The following is a 12,132-nucleotide window of genomic DNA, read 5'->3' on the forward strand; positions in this document are numbered from 1 at the left end:
GGTTTCCATTCCTCTGCTTGATTCAGAGGCATATTATGCGGTCTCCTGGCCTAAATCTGAGTGGAAAAATAATATGTCAAATACTACTTGGGTACCAAAATTTATATAATATTTTTCTTAAAATTCTTTGCTTGGGAACGATTATATAAAAATTTCTTTCGCACTCTGAAAATAAGCTATCGGTGAGTATTCTATAATTTTGAAGCACTAGTGGTATTACAACTACTAAATATTTGCGTTCGATTTGAAATAGAGCTCCAATAAATTTTTTTTTGCATAATTTATTTCAATAAATCACAAATATTGATTCCGCATCAGGGTATACCTATCTAATTGTGTTTTTGTCTATGTGCATTCACAAGTTCGTCCGAACTGCTCTGACAACTTTAAACCTATGGGCTATTATTTAAGAAATATTTAACTTTTTATGAAGCTTAATAAGATGCTAACTAAATTTAAGTGCCTATTATTTAAGAATCTAATTAATCTATCTGTTAGAAAATATCACAAATCTCATAAAGAATCACTTGAATGGTAACTAAATACATACATATGTGCCTCTAAATACAGTTTTAATTCTAGAAAATATGAATTTAACCTAGCGTTTGGTATGAATAAATACCTGTTTTATTGATCNTGCCTCTAAATACAGTTTTAATTCTAGAAAATATGAATTTAACCTAGCGTTTGGTATGAATAAATACCTGTTTTATTGATCATGTCTTAATATGACTAAAAAAGGTTGCTGGATTGATTTAAAAAAAAAAATATTGAGTTTCTTCAAAAAGCCGTCAAGTGTATTTAAACAAAAAATTTAATGTGTGTTTATAGTTTCGTATGTATATAAGGGTGGTCCTTAAAATATTAATATCTATATTTTAGAAATTTTAAATAACAAAAACTCAACAAAATTTTCCCTTGAAATCTGCTAAATTTGTCGTTGAGACTTATTTTTATAATTTCGTAAATTCGCCGAGTCAGTTAAAATTTTGCCGAATTTTTGCATTAAAAAAAATAAAATTTTTTCAAACCGGTGCAACTGCTAAATTGTTTTTATTTAATTTTTTTTTAAATCTTCGTGTATATCTTTACTTTGTACGTTCTACGTAAGGGCTGCTTCATTATTTTAAGTATTTTTAGGACCATCCTAATGCATATATTTATATACAAATGTAAGTATGTATTTACAAATACTTCGTCGTTATCAATGCAAAAATCTATTGTGAAATCTATTTTTGAAAAAGTCCATAGAACTTTTTTCAATCGAATTTTAAAGAACCATAGGCTAATTCTATTTCAATTCATGCAGGGTGAATGAGTTCGAAATTCGAAATCAAGTTTAATGAGACTTTTCATGTTTTTTAGGACAAATAAAGAGACACGTATATTTTTGTTTTGCAAAAAAAAAATTCGCAGAGTTACGAGCATCTGAAAATTTTAAGACAAAGTGTGGTTTTAGAGAAAAACCGCTGACATTTTTTCAGCTCAGTTTTCTTAAAAATCAAATTTTTCAATTCGGTTTGTCCTAAAAACATGAATAGTCGTAATAAACTTGATTTCGTATTTCGAACCCATTCACCCTGCATGAATTGAAACAGAATAAGCCTATATTTAAAAAAAGTGAAGTTCATTAAATTGCTTAGAATGGCCTTAAAAGTACTTCTAGTCTTAAGGACTTTTTTTCCTTTTGCATTGATTGTGACGATTTATTTTATTATTTTCTATTTACATATATTTAAGTAACATTATATTTTAAAACTTTTTTTAAGATACTGCATTGTTTGTAAATAGTGAGATTTTTCGGCAATAAATATATCAATGTACGTTTGTATGTATGTAAATGAGTGTATATTTATAAGTAAAAATTTTAATTAGGTTTAAGTATTTAGTTATTAATACTCAGTTTGAATCAGTTAATTGCATAAGTTTGAGTTTAATTGTGTGAGCTCTGGAACTTGGAAGTGCGTTGTTTGTTTATACATACATATATAGTATACTCAATAAATTGCTTAGGTTTCCGTAAGAAACAACATTTTAAGTCAATTGACTAAGTACCGCTAATAATTAATTAATTAATCTAATCGCTTTAATTTTTCAACAATTTGTGCTGAGATTTTGAGTAGTTTTTTCTTACTAAATTCCTTTGAGTTTTTTTTTTTCAAGTACATATACAAATTGCGCTAATTCGATTTTTTTACACTTTTACCGTAAGCTTTATTCAATTGTTGCTTTAAATTGTCGCGACTCGCTTTGAACATGTTGCGCACAGAGCGTGTCGACACGCTGACAACATGTTGCGGCAGCATTGTGACGCTGGTGCCAGCAGCATTATTGCCGCCAATGTGTTGTGCCAAGGCCGTATCTTGGAGTTGTTGCAGCGCACCACCACTCTCGTTCAGATTAGCAATGGACTATGAGGGTTTGTATTTTTTCTTTGGATTATTGCGCGATTGATCGGTGGGCGCGGTGGGCGGCAGTTCGCGGAATTGATTCTGCGGTAGGCAAAGTTTAGTGGAATGAAAACAAAAAAGTATTCAAACTAAAAATGTAAGTAACTTACAATTTGTTCATCGTCTGGCACGCGTGATAGGAAGTCCAGCAGCTCGTTGTTGGGTATCGTGTTTGGGCGCAGTATACGTCTTGAGAATTTCATGATACCCCAAAAGAGTAGCAGAAAGCGTATGGGAATGAAGTGAAGGACGACAACAGCACCAATTAGTAGCACCGCCGCCAGCCATGTCAGTTCCGGGACGGAAAAGTTGAAAGTGCTGCCGCAATGTAGAAGCGTGAAATAAAGAAAATTACATAGTAGGTATTACCACATTGATAAATGGCGATTTACTTAATTTCATCTACATTCGTCATTGCTCTTTGCTTACTTTTTGGTGCTTTCGCCCAAGGTTGCCAAATAGCCAATGGTATTTTGCACTGTCTGCGATACTTCCTGCACAGTTTGTAGTCGCTCTTTAATCGATTTCTTCTCCTCTTTCTCCTTATCATCGTCATCGTCCTCATCGTAGTCGTAATCATAGTAGCCAGCGGCAGGATCACTACTCGTACCGGTGATCATGCGCACCAGCCAGTTTCTGCCGAGTAAGCAATGGGTATTAAAATGTTGTGTATAGTAATGAGTTATGGCAAATTGTATAGAGAACGCACTTGATTATGATTAGCAGCAGCACTAGTGGTACGGTGGCCAAATCGCCATAGACGCAAGCTAAAATCCAAAGTGCAAAAGCGATGGCTGAGCGCAGCGGTGACTCCCATTCAAAGCAACTCCTGCGAATGCAAAGCGTGCAAAGCAATAGATTGGCTTAAACAATTTTTAATCTCTCGCAAAAAAAAACAACAAACAATTATATTGCTTACTGCACATAACGCGCCGCATCCAAGATATTCATTATAATCACTTTCAGCCGATTGACGTTGCGCAGAAATAGCTGCCGCTTGAATTTCGCTTCCTGTTGTATGAGTTTTTCCTCTTTTGGCTGTAATATGCGGCAAATGGCGCGCACATCATTCCAAATTACGATCATCTCAAGGCAGATCTGGCGATAATATTGTTGCCAATTTGCATAAGGCATTTGCACTAATTATGTATGTATAAAAAAAAGTTACTTACTTGTGGTGATAGCCCCTTTGCGCGCACGCACAGATTCTTATCCTTCAACGTATACCAGCGTTTTACACCATTTTTGATGCGTAGCAGCGGTATGACTAATTTACCTAGAAATTCCACGCGGTGATCACGATCTTCGTCATATACGGTGATTTCGAGTACTTGTGTGATGTCTTTGACGTTGCTAAGAAATTAAAATAAAATAGGAAATAATTTAAGAAATTTATAAAAGGATAGCTTTAAATTTTACTTTANCTGTGTGATGTCTTTGACGTTGCTAAGAAATTAAAATAAAAAAGTAAATAATTTAAGAAATTTATAAAAGGATAGCTTTAAATTTTACTTTACAAATCTAAATAGATCTGAAACATATGTATTTGCCCATAGATTCAAGGCATGGTGTAATAATAACAAGGTGTTGTCAGTAACTTAACCTCACTTTTTCGGCAGGTCTATTCCGGTCACGCATTTTAAAGTACTAGAAAAGGTATTAATTATTTACTACCTTTAATCCGTTGGTGCATACTATTTCAAATTAAATGTAGAAAATGTATATTTACAGGCTTATATGTTTGTATCGGCAGCTCCACANATCCAAGATATTCATTATAATCACTTTCAGCCGATTGACGTTGCGCAGAAATAGCTGCCGCTTGAATTTCGCTTCCTGTTGTATGAGTTTTTCCTCTTTTGGCTGTAATATGCGGCAAATGGCGCGCACATCATTCCAAATTACGATCATCTCAAGGCAGATCTGGGGATAATATTGTTTTCAAAGTTACATATTGTTGCCAATTTGCATAAGGCATTTGCACTAATTATGTATGTATAAAAAAAAGTTACTTACTTGTGGTGATAGCCCCTTTGCGCGCACGCACAGATTCTTATCCTTCAACGTATACCAGCGTTTTACACCATTTTTGATGCGTAGCAGCGGTATGACTAATTTACCTAGAAATTCCACGCGGTGATCACGATCTTCGTCATATACGGTGATTTCGAGTACTTGTGTGATGTCTTTGACGTTGCTAAGAAATTAAAATAAAATAGGAAATAATTTAAGAAATTTATAAAAGGATANGTGTTTGCGGTAGAATTTCAACGAATTTCTTTCGGGGCTACTGCCTCTATGGTACTACGACCGGTGCCCAGTACTAATCATTCCTTTACCGAGATTATCTTATCTAGCTTCGCTTTTTAAGCTTTCTTAACCTATACATGACTCGTCAGCTCTTCCTCACTCCTTCCTTGTAAAACGAAATATTCCTTCTAGATGGGAAGTTTGAATGATCTTCTAGGGTCCTTTCAGAATCAGCAAGTATTTTCTAGATTTAAGTTTTTGGCATACGCGAGGCTTGCACAACAGTTTTGACCGCAGAATGATTGCTGAAAAACATTGCTATTTTCCCGCCAGTCTTAGGGTTCTTAGCTCTATCGCCACCGCTTCTAGTCTAATAATGAGATCGTTACAGCACTCATTGTGCATCTCTTAAAAAAAATTTCTTCTCATGCCTATCTAATGGAAATGAGTCAAATAAACCTACTGAAGTTTTTTTTAAATCTCTGAACTCCATGGGTTTGGTCTAGGTTAGGTTGAAGCGGGTGTCTTCATCCAACATAGGAGAGAGGCACACTTATAGCCTTATTCATAAAAAATAAAGTAGGTTTAAAGAGCTTTATAAATTGACGTTTTCATACATTTTCCAATTTATAAACCTTTTATAAAGCTACTTTATTTTTTATGAATAAGGCCATTAGACTTTGTGATACCAATTGAGAGCTCGAATTCGAACCCGTCCGTTCACCTAGAAGTCGATCCGGTTGGTTAGGTTCAGAAAGTGGAAGAATTCGTGAATGTCTGTTTCACTTAAGTCGGCCAGACAGACAACAAGGTGGTGATGAAATGAGTGCCCTTTCGCCCACGAGAGGGCAGGGCAGGGCAGTGACAGTAGTAGGGTTCCACACGGTAGGAACTTCCGAAAAATAAACCATGAAGAGTATAGGATCTTGAACGGTCCCGAAAAAATGCCGAAGAAATATATGTATATTGGAAAGGAAAAAAAAACCGATGCATTTCATTTAAAAATCAAAGCACAAAGGAATTCAAGTATTACTGGTTATTCTCTGCTCAAAAACATCAGGCAAATTTTGCCTTTAATTTTTTATTCTACAAAGAGAGAAGATTCTAATGGCAACTTCGAAAAATTTTGTCCCTATGTACAGTGGGTAGCACAAATGAGTACACGGTGTTTTTTTTTTGAATATTTGCAAGGCTTTTGAAGCAAAATTTTTTATTTTTTTCTTCATATAAATATGGCTCAGAATTTTTTGAGTATGCAGCTTGGCAGCCCATTAAATTTTAGTATAATAAAGTGCAAGTTTTAAGCGGTTGAAAAGTCCCGTTGATTTTTAATATTTTATTTTGGGGACAGATTTTGCGGGTTTTTTCATATAACAAGTGCAATTGATAAAAACTGGCGTTGATTTTTTTGAATTTTCTTTCAAACGGTTTTGTGCGTTTTCTTGCATAAGAAATTCATGCCTGTATGGAAAAATGTGCGAAAAACCGTCAGCAAAAAAAAAATATTAAAAATGAGCGGGATATAGTAAAATTTATTGGGCTACCAAACTGCATAAAAAAATATATTTAACATACAAAAAAAAAACATTAAAAAGTTGAAATTTTATTGAAAAATTTGTTAGACTTTTGTGGCTCTGTATAAAGTTTGAAAGCTTAGTTTCTACGGTTTGGGCTAAAGAATGAACCATATTTTTATGAAAAAATAACAAAAAAGGTAAACAAATTATTTTACAAAAATCACCGTGTTGTATTCATTTCTGCTCCCTACTATATTTCTGACTTCTAAGTTTGGAAAAAAATTCCTAATGACTACCTCTAAAAATTATACAAAGCAGATTCACTGCAGCTCTACATTTACATACATTTCCTTATGAAAATATAAAAAACATTAAAATTTTCGCATTTTACACTGAAATTAAATCTTGTAAAGGGTTTCAATGAAAAAAAAAGAAACCCTATAAAAATACCTCTACAGCGCAAGTGTAATTATTTATGTTCATAAAAACCTCTACTCACAACGTAAAAATCTTATTCCACGTCGGCGTTAGCGTCTTGTATTCCGTTTGCGTCTGCAAACGCGCATTTCCCAACTCGAGCACGCAGAATGGATCCGATTTACCGCCAATATCGGCAGCAGCCAAACCAGTCGCACCAAACACTTTCACCGTCAAATGACCAACATCACGTAAATTCTGAAAACAACGATGCCAACGATAACGATCGCGCATAATTTTCACCTCACGCGGATCCTCCTTGTACGCCTTGAGATCGGTAATGGTTTCGAGAGCGGTGGTGCCACTTATGGTCAACATAAGCAACACTTCACCAGAACAGTCTTCGAAGGCACGCCAAATGCCGTGCGTGGTTTCACGCTGGAATACACTCAAATCGATNCAGCTGACGAAAAAAAGCAGTGTTTACCCAATGTACGCCAAAAGCATGACCGACAAACCAACTAACGGACTTAGTGACTGTCAGCTACCTAACACCACAATCAACCTCACTTTTTCGGTCCCTCGTATACCTCCATTAGCTCGCCAAACTCAGTTTGTAGCCGTTGCCGCACAACGGATCGTTTGCGGCGAAGCCGTTGCATCAACAGCTCCGGCCTGCATTTAACCAGGGGCTTGCTGTTGCCGCCAATTCGTTGACTGTTGCTTCTTTTCAGCTTGTCTGCTGGCCGAAATGCATTGTCTTTAGTGATTTTTATGCTATTCGTGCTACAATAAAAAGTGACGCTATTTTCCGCGTTACTTTGGCCGTTGCCGTCACTACTACTGGCCGTTTCATTGCTCGCCATGACAAAACAGCAATAAAATTAAACCGTAGTATTAAAAATTTTAATATAAAAAAAAAAATCGACCAGCACAATTTTCACGTTTTCATTTAATTTATTTTTTGTTCTCTAACAAATGTTGCTAATTTGCCGCGCGTCACAACTAGTACCGACTTCTGAATGCTTTCGCGCAAAACTAATTTCAAGTAGAACTCATTTGCTCGCTTAGTCAGTCGCTGAGCCGGTGTAGATAGAGTTTTGTCTTGCATCGGTGGCTAATTCATGCTATGGCGATAATACATACAGTGCAATTACCATGTGTGCATACCCTGTAGGAAAATGAAAAATGGTTCCAAAATGGCTTGTAAAAATTCGATCGGATATATAGATTAAATAGGTACTTGTGAAACTTCAAAAAAGGTTGGTTCAACATAAATTATTGCCAATGCAAATGCAAATGAAAGTATCGGTTTTTGGCCTAGGTAAGGCTCAAGATTAATGGTCAGAAACTGTTGAAGAGGCCACAGTAGGGTTTCAATTATTTTCAACCCACGCTTGTTGAGAATTTTTACAGTAATTTGCGTCTGTGTTTAGTATATTCAAGAAATGTTGTTGTTGCATTGGAGTAAAGGGCGAACTGCCCAGGTAGAGTGAATAAAGTAGAGGGACCTTCAGTTTTACACTTTATTGGCAGAAATTCACTATTCGCTCTTAAGTAAAAAAGTACTTTGATTGGTTGCTCGAACGAGAAATATAACATTGGTTCTAGACATGTTCCATAGGAAAGACAAATGGAGAATCACAGTTTTTTCTTAAAATTTGTAGTTTTGTAGTACTTGGGATGCTAAATAGTAATTTTTTTTATATTCGCTATTTGTAAGAAACGCCTTTTATTAGTCCTACAAGAAAAATTCTTTTATACAAAATTTTCAAATTTTTATATTATTAAAAGAAATAAATAATTCTTTAATAATTTGCATCATGGATTTTTCCAAAAAAAATAAAAAATCTTAAAATTGTAACTTTCATTTAAAAATAGCGAAATTTTCAAAGCGGTAGTTTTTGTAATTTCGGTTTGCGTAAGTGCTCCTAGTTAAAAAAAAAGGGGCACCGAAATTGCGCATATGGAAACTGTGCATTTAGACATTATTTCGGTTTCAACCGAAACTGTGCATGTATGCTTTATTACGGTTTTTACCATATGCATTATTTCGGTTTTAAACCGAAACTGTGCATGTATGCATTACTTCGTTTTTTTTTCATATGCATTATTTCGGTTTTAAAACGAAAGTATGCATATGCATAATTTCGGTATTTTCTCATATGCATTATTTCGGTTTTCAACCGAAACTGTGCATGTATGCATTACTTCGGGTTTTTCATATGCATTATTTCGGTTTTCAACCGAAACTGTGCATGTATGCATTATTTCGGTTTTTTTCGTATGCATTATTTCGGTTTTTTTCATATGCATTATTTCGTATGCACAGTTTCCATATGCACAATTTCAGGGTGCCAAAAAAAAAGTCTTCAAACTTCAGCCAGGTTTACGAACAAATTTTAACTTAACTGCTGGCCTGTGGAAACTGGTACTAACAGAAATAAAGTATATGCGAATGTAATCGTTTTGGATCAAAACTTGCTTAATTTTACGTACAATTCGTAAAACCGTCGTGAAATAATGAAAATCCTGTAACTCGAACTCTGGACGCGATGGGAATATGTGGTTGCCATTTTCAAAGTCAGCGGTCCCAAATCCATATAAAACGTGATATTACTTTTTATGATCTATATATACTTATGTATTTATCATTTTTATATTTCATTCAGCGCTTGCGTTGCTAAGCTTAGTTTATTCACCAACTAAATTTTCCTACAGGGCTTTAGCACTCAATTGCACATACATATGTATGTATGCGTACATTGTATGTATGCTTATTCATATGAAAATAGCTTTTTGTGTGCAGAAATTCATAAGTGAGTATGTTAATGGAAAACAATAACAAAGGGAGTTGTAACAATTAAGCGCTCATACAGTGGAAGTGACGAATCATGCTTTGGGTTTTTTTATTCCATATTCCCACACGTGCACACACACCTTTCAAGTCTTCCAATGAAAACTGAATAGTCATACAAAAGAGCATAAATTGACTCCAACTATTACTAAAGTGTAACCTTTACCCACAGATTTCTCCCCTCTTAGTGGCTAATTGTGCTCACCGAAACTTTTTTACTTGAAAATTTAAATTGAGGTTTAAACTATGGCGGGTTTTAGGCCAAAAAGATTTTACAACAGCTTCTAGTAGCAGTGACGGAGTATAAGGTATTTAAGGGAATTTACATAATATATGATTCACTCAGTTCTCATATCGCTAGGTTAGAGTGTAAAGTTGCTAGGTCCAATTTTTTTTTTAATTTACAGGAGAGGAAAAAACTTCTTCTAGCCATTTTCTTCAAGTATTTAAATACAACATTTTGTGTGTTTAAAGTAAAGCCAAACTCGATACGAATAAGAAGGATTCGATCTTTATTAAAAGATTTCATTTTATTGTGGTTTTGTCGAATTTTCGGTTCCTTCTTTGGACATAGCAAATTTGCCTTTCATTGAATAAAAGCGAGAAAAAAACAGGTACATTAATCCTTTCGAAGCGGTGAATTTTTAATATTCCCTGCTTCCTATATCAAAATAAGAGTTTTCCTAAAAATGGGACTTAGCAACTTTTCACTCTAAGCTAGCGATATGTAGTCCAACATTTTTTTTTATCAAAATTTTGTCCTATAGTATCCGACACTTAAAAAAAATGAAACCCTTATATCGTCCCCTCAATATAACAATAGCGTATGTGCTCATACGCCATTATTTTTTTATTGCATATTTAGAATCTCCATCATTGATTCTATGTCTGGTCAAAATTTCGTCAAATTCTACTTCCACAAAGTGGGTCAAAATGTCATTGGAAAAAATGGTGTATAATTTCTTGTTCAAAAATTTCCTTCAAACAAAAAAAAAAACAAAAACTTTAAACTCGATTTTCTCAAAACCCAAAAAAAATTATACGCTATTGTTATATTGAGGGAACGATATAAAAAACAAGTTTTTTTATGTAGAGCAGGTTTAGTAAAAAATATGCTTTTACTTAAGCACTTTTATTATGCCGCCCCAATTTAGCTACTTGAATACGCTCATGTCATCATCGGAACAACGTATGTACATATGTATAATACACACGCGCCCATTCAGTGAAACTTTTTTTTTGCTTTCTACTGAATGCTAAAGCTCGCTGCTTGCCGTTCGTAGTGCAGTGACAATTTTATTGTTGTTCAAACAATTCGCTAGCTTAGAGTGAAAAATTGCTAAGTCCCATTTTTTTTTTAATTTTACAGGAGAGGAAAAAAATCGGTTATAGTCATTTTTGAACACAACATCTTGCCTGTTCAAAAAAAAAAAGAAAAACTTCATACGAATCAGACGGTTTCAATCTTTATTAAACGATTTCGTACTATTTGGCCTTATCGGATTATCGGTTGTTCTTTTGGACTTAGAAAATTTTCCTTTCATTGAATATAAAGGAGAATAAATAATGAAACAAATACCTTTATCCTTTTCGAAACGATGCATGTTAAATATCTCTAGCCTCTTGTATCAAAATATGAGTTTTAATAAAAAATGGACTTAGCAACTTTTCACTCTAGGCTCGAATTTATTTTAATTTTTTTGTTTTTGTCGATACAATGTTTAATAATTTAAAACACACATATTGTTTTATATGTGTGTAAATAAGTGTATAGGTATACATATGTATGTATGTACGCGCATATCTTTTCCACCTGTAGCTTAACTTTTTGCATACATTTTTGGTTTGACCCCAAATATTGAGCCATACCATTTACAGGCAAATATTTATTTTTATGGTTTGTTTATATTTATTTTTCAATGTAAGTAAATTTGTAGTTGAAAATTTGTTTGTATACAATATTAGACTTTTGCTGTGCCATGGGTAATTATCGCTTAGTGTTATCGCATACACCATCCGTATGGATATAACCTAAAATTAGTACAAATGAAACACGACCAGAAAGCACATTTGTTTCACTATATTTAATAGCATTTTGAAATACTTAAACATTACAAAATATGTACACTAGGACGGGTCAATTTGTATGGGAGATTTTTCCGACTCTACCCTAGACGTACATCCTTCGTCGAATCGCCGAACTGAAAAAATAAGAATGTACTTCCAGGGTTAACAAAAATCGTGCAATAATACAACTAAGGCAGCGAAACTAAACATATCTACTAGAAAATATGGAAATATACCAACTAAAAACTTTTGACGGGAAAATAATAAACAACAAACAAATATCATATCGGATGTTATATTCGAACCCTTAAAATTGATTTTGGAAAAAAGAAAAATGACAACAAAAGAATAGGCATGGACACTTCGAGCACAACAAAAGGTTCCACCAGGACAAAAATAACCAACTTTTACCTACCTGAAGGTAAAACCTTACGGCGCCAAGACCTGCTTTTAAAAAAGAACACCACGGCCAGTGTTGCCGTTGAGAAATTTCAAAAAGTCGCAAGTCGGGAAGTCATTGCAAATATACACATAAATCTAGTTGCTGCAAGGAGAAGAGCTGCATTTCCTTTAG

The 12,132-nt window shown here is 34.3% G+C and overlaps 1 pseudogene; it reads right to left on the reverse strand.

Moving 5' to 3' along the window:
- Window positions 1-1,540: 1,540 nt before the first annotated feature.
- LOC108379356 (multiple C2 and transmembrane domain-containing protein 1-like) lies at window positions 1,541-7,500 on the reverse strand (annotated as a pseudogene).
- Between the last annotated feature and the right edge of the window lie 4,632 nt (window positions 7,501-12,132).

Source organism: Rhagoletis zephyria, unplaced genomic scaffold, assembly GCF_001687245.7.
Source record: "Rhagoletis zephyria isolate East Lansing unplaced genomic scaffold, Rhagoletis_zephyria_1.1 Rzeph_scaffold_16210, whole genome shotgun sequence".
Classification (NCBI taxonomy): Eukaryota; Metazoa; Arthropoda; class Insecta; order Diptera; family Tephritidae; genus Rhagoletis; species Rhagoletis zephyria.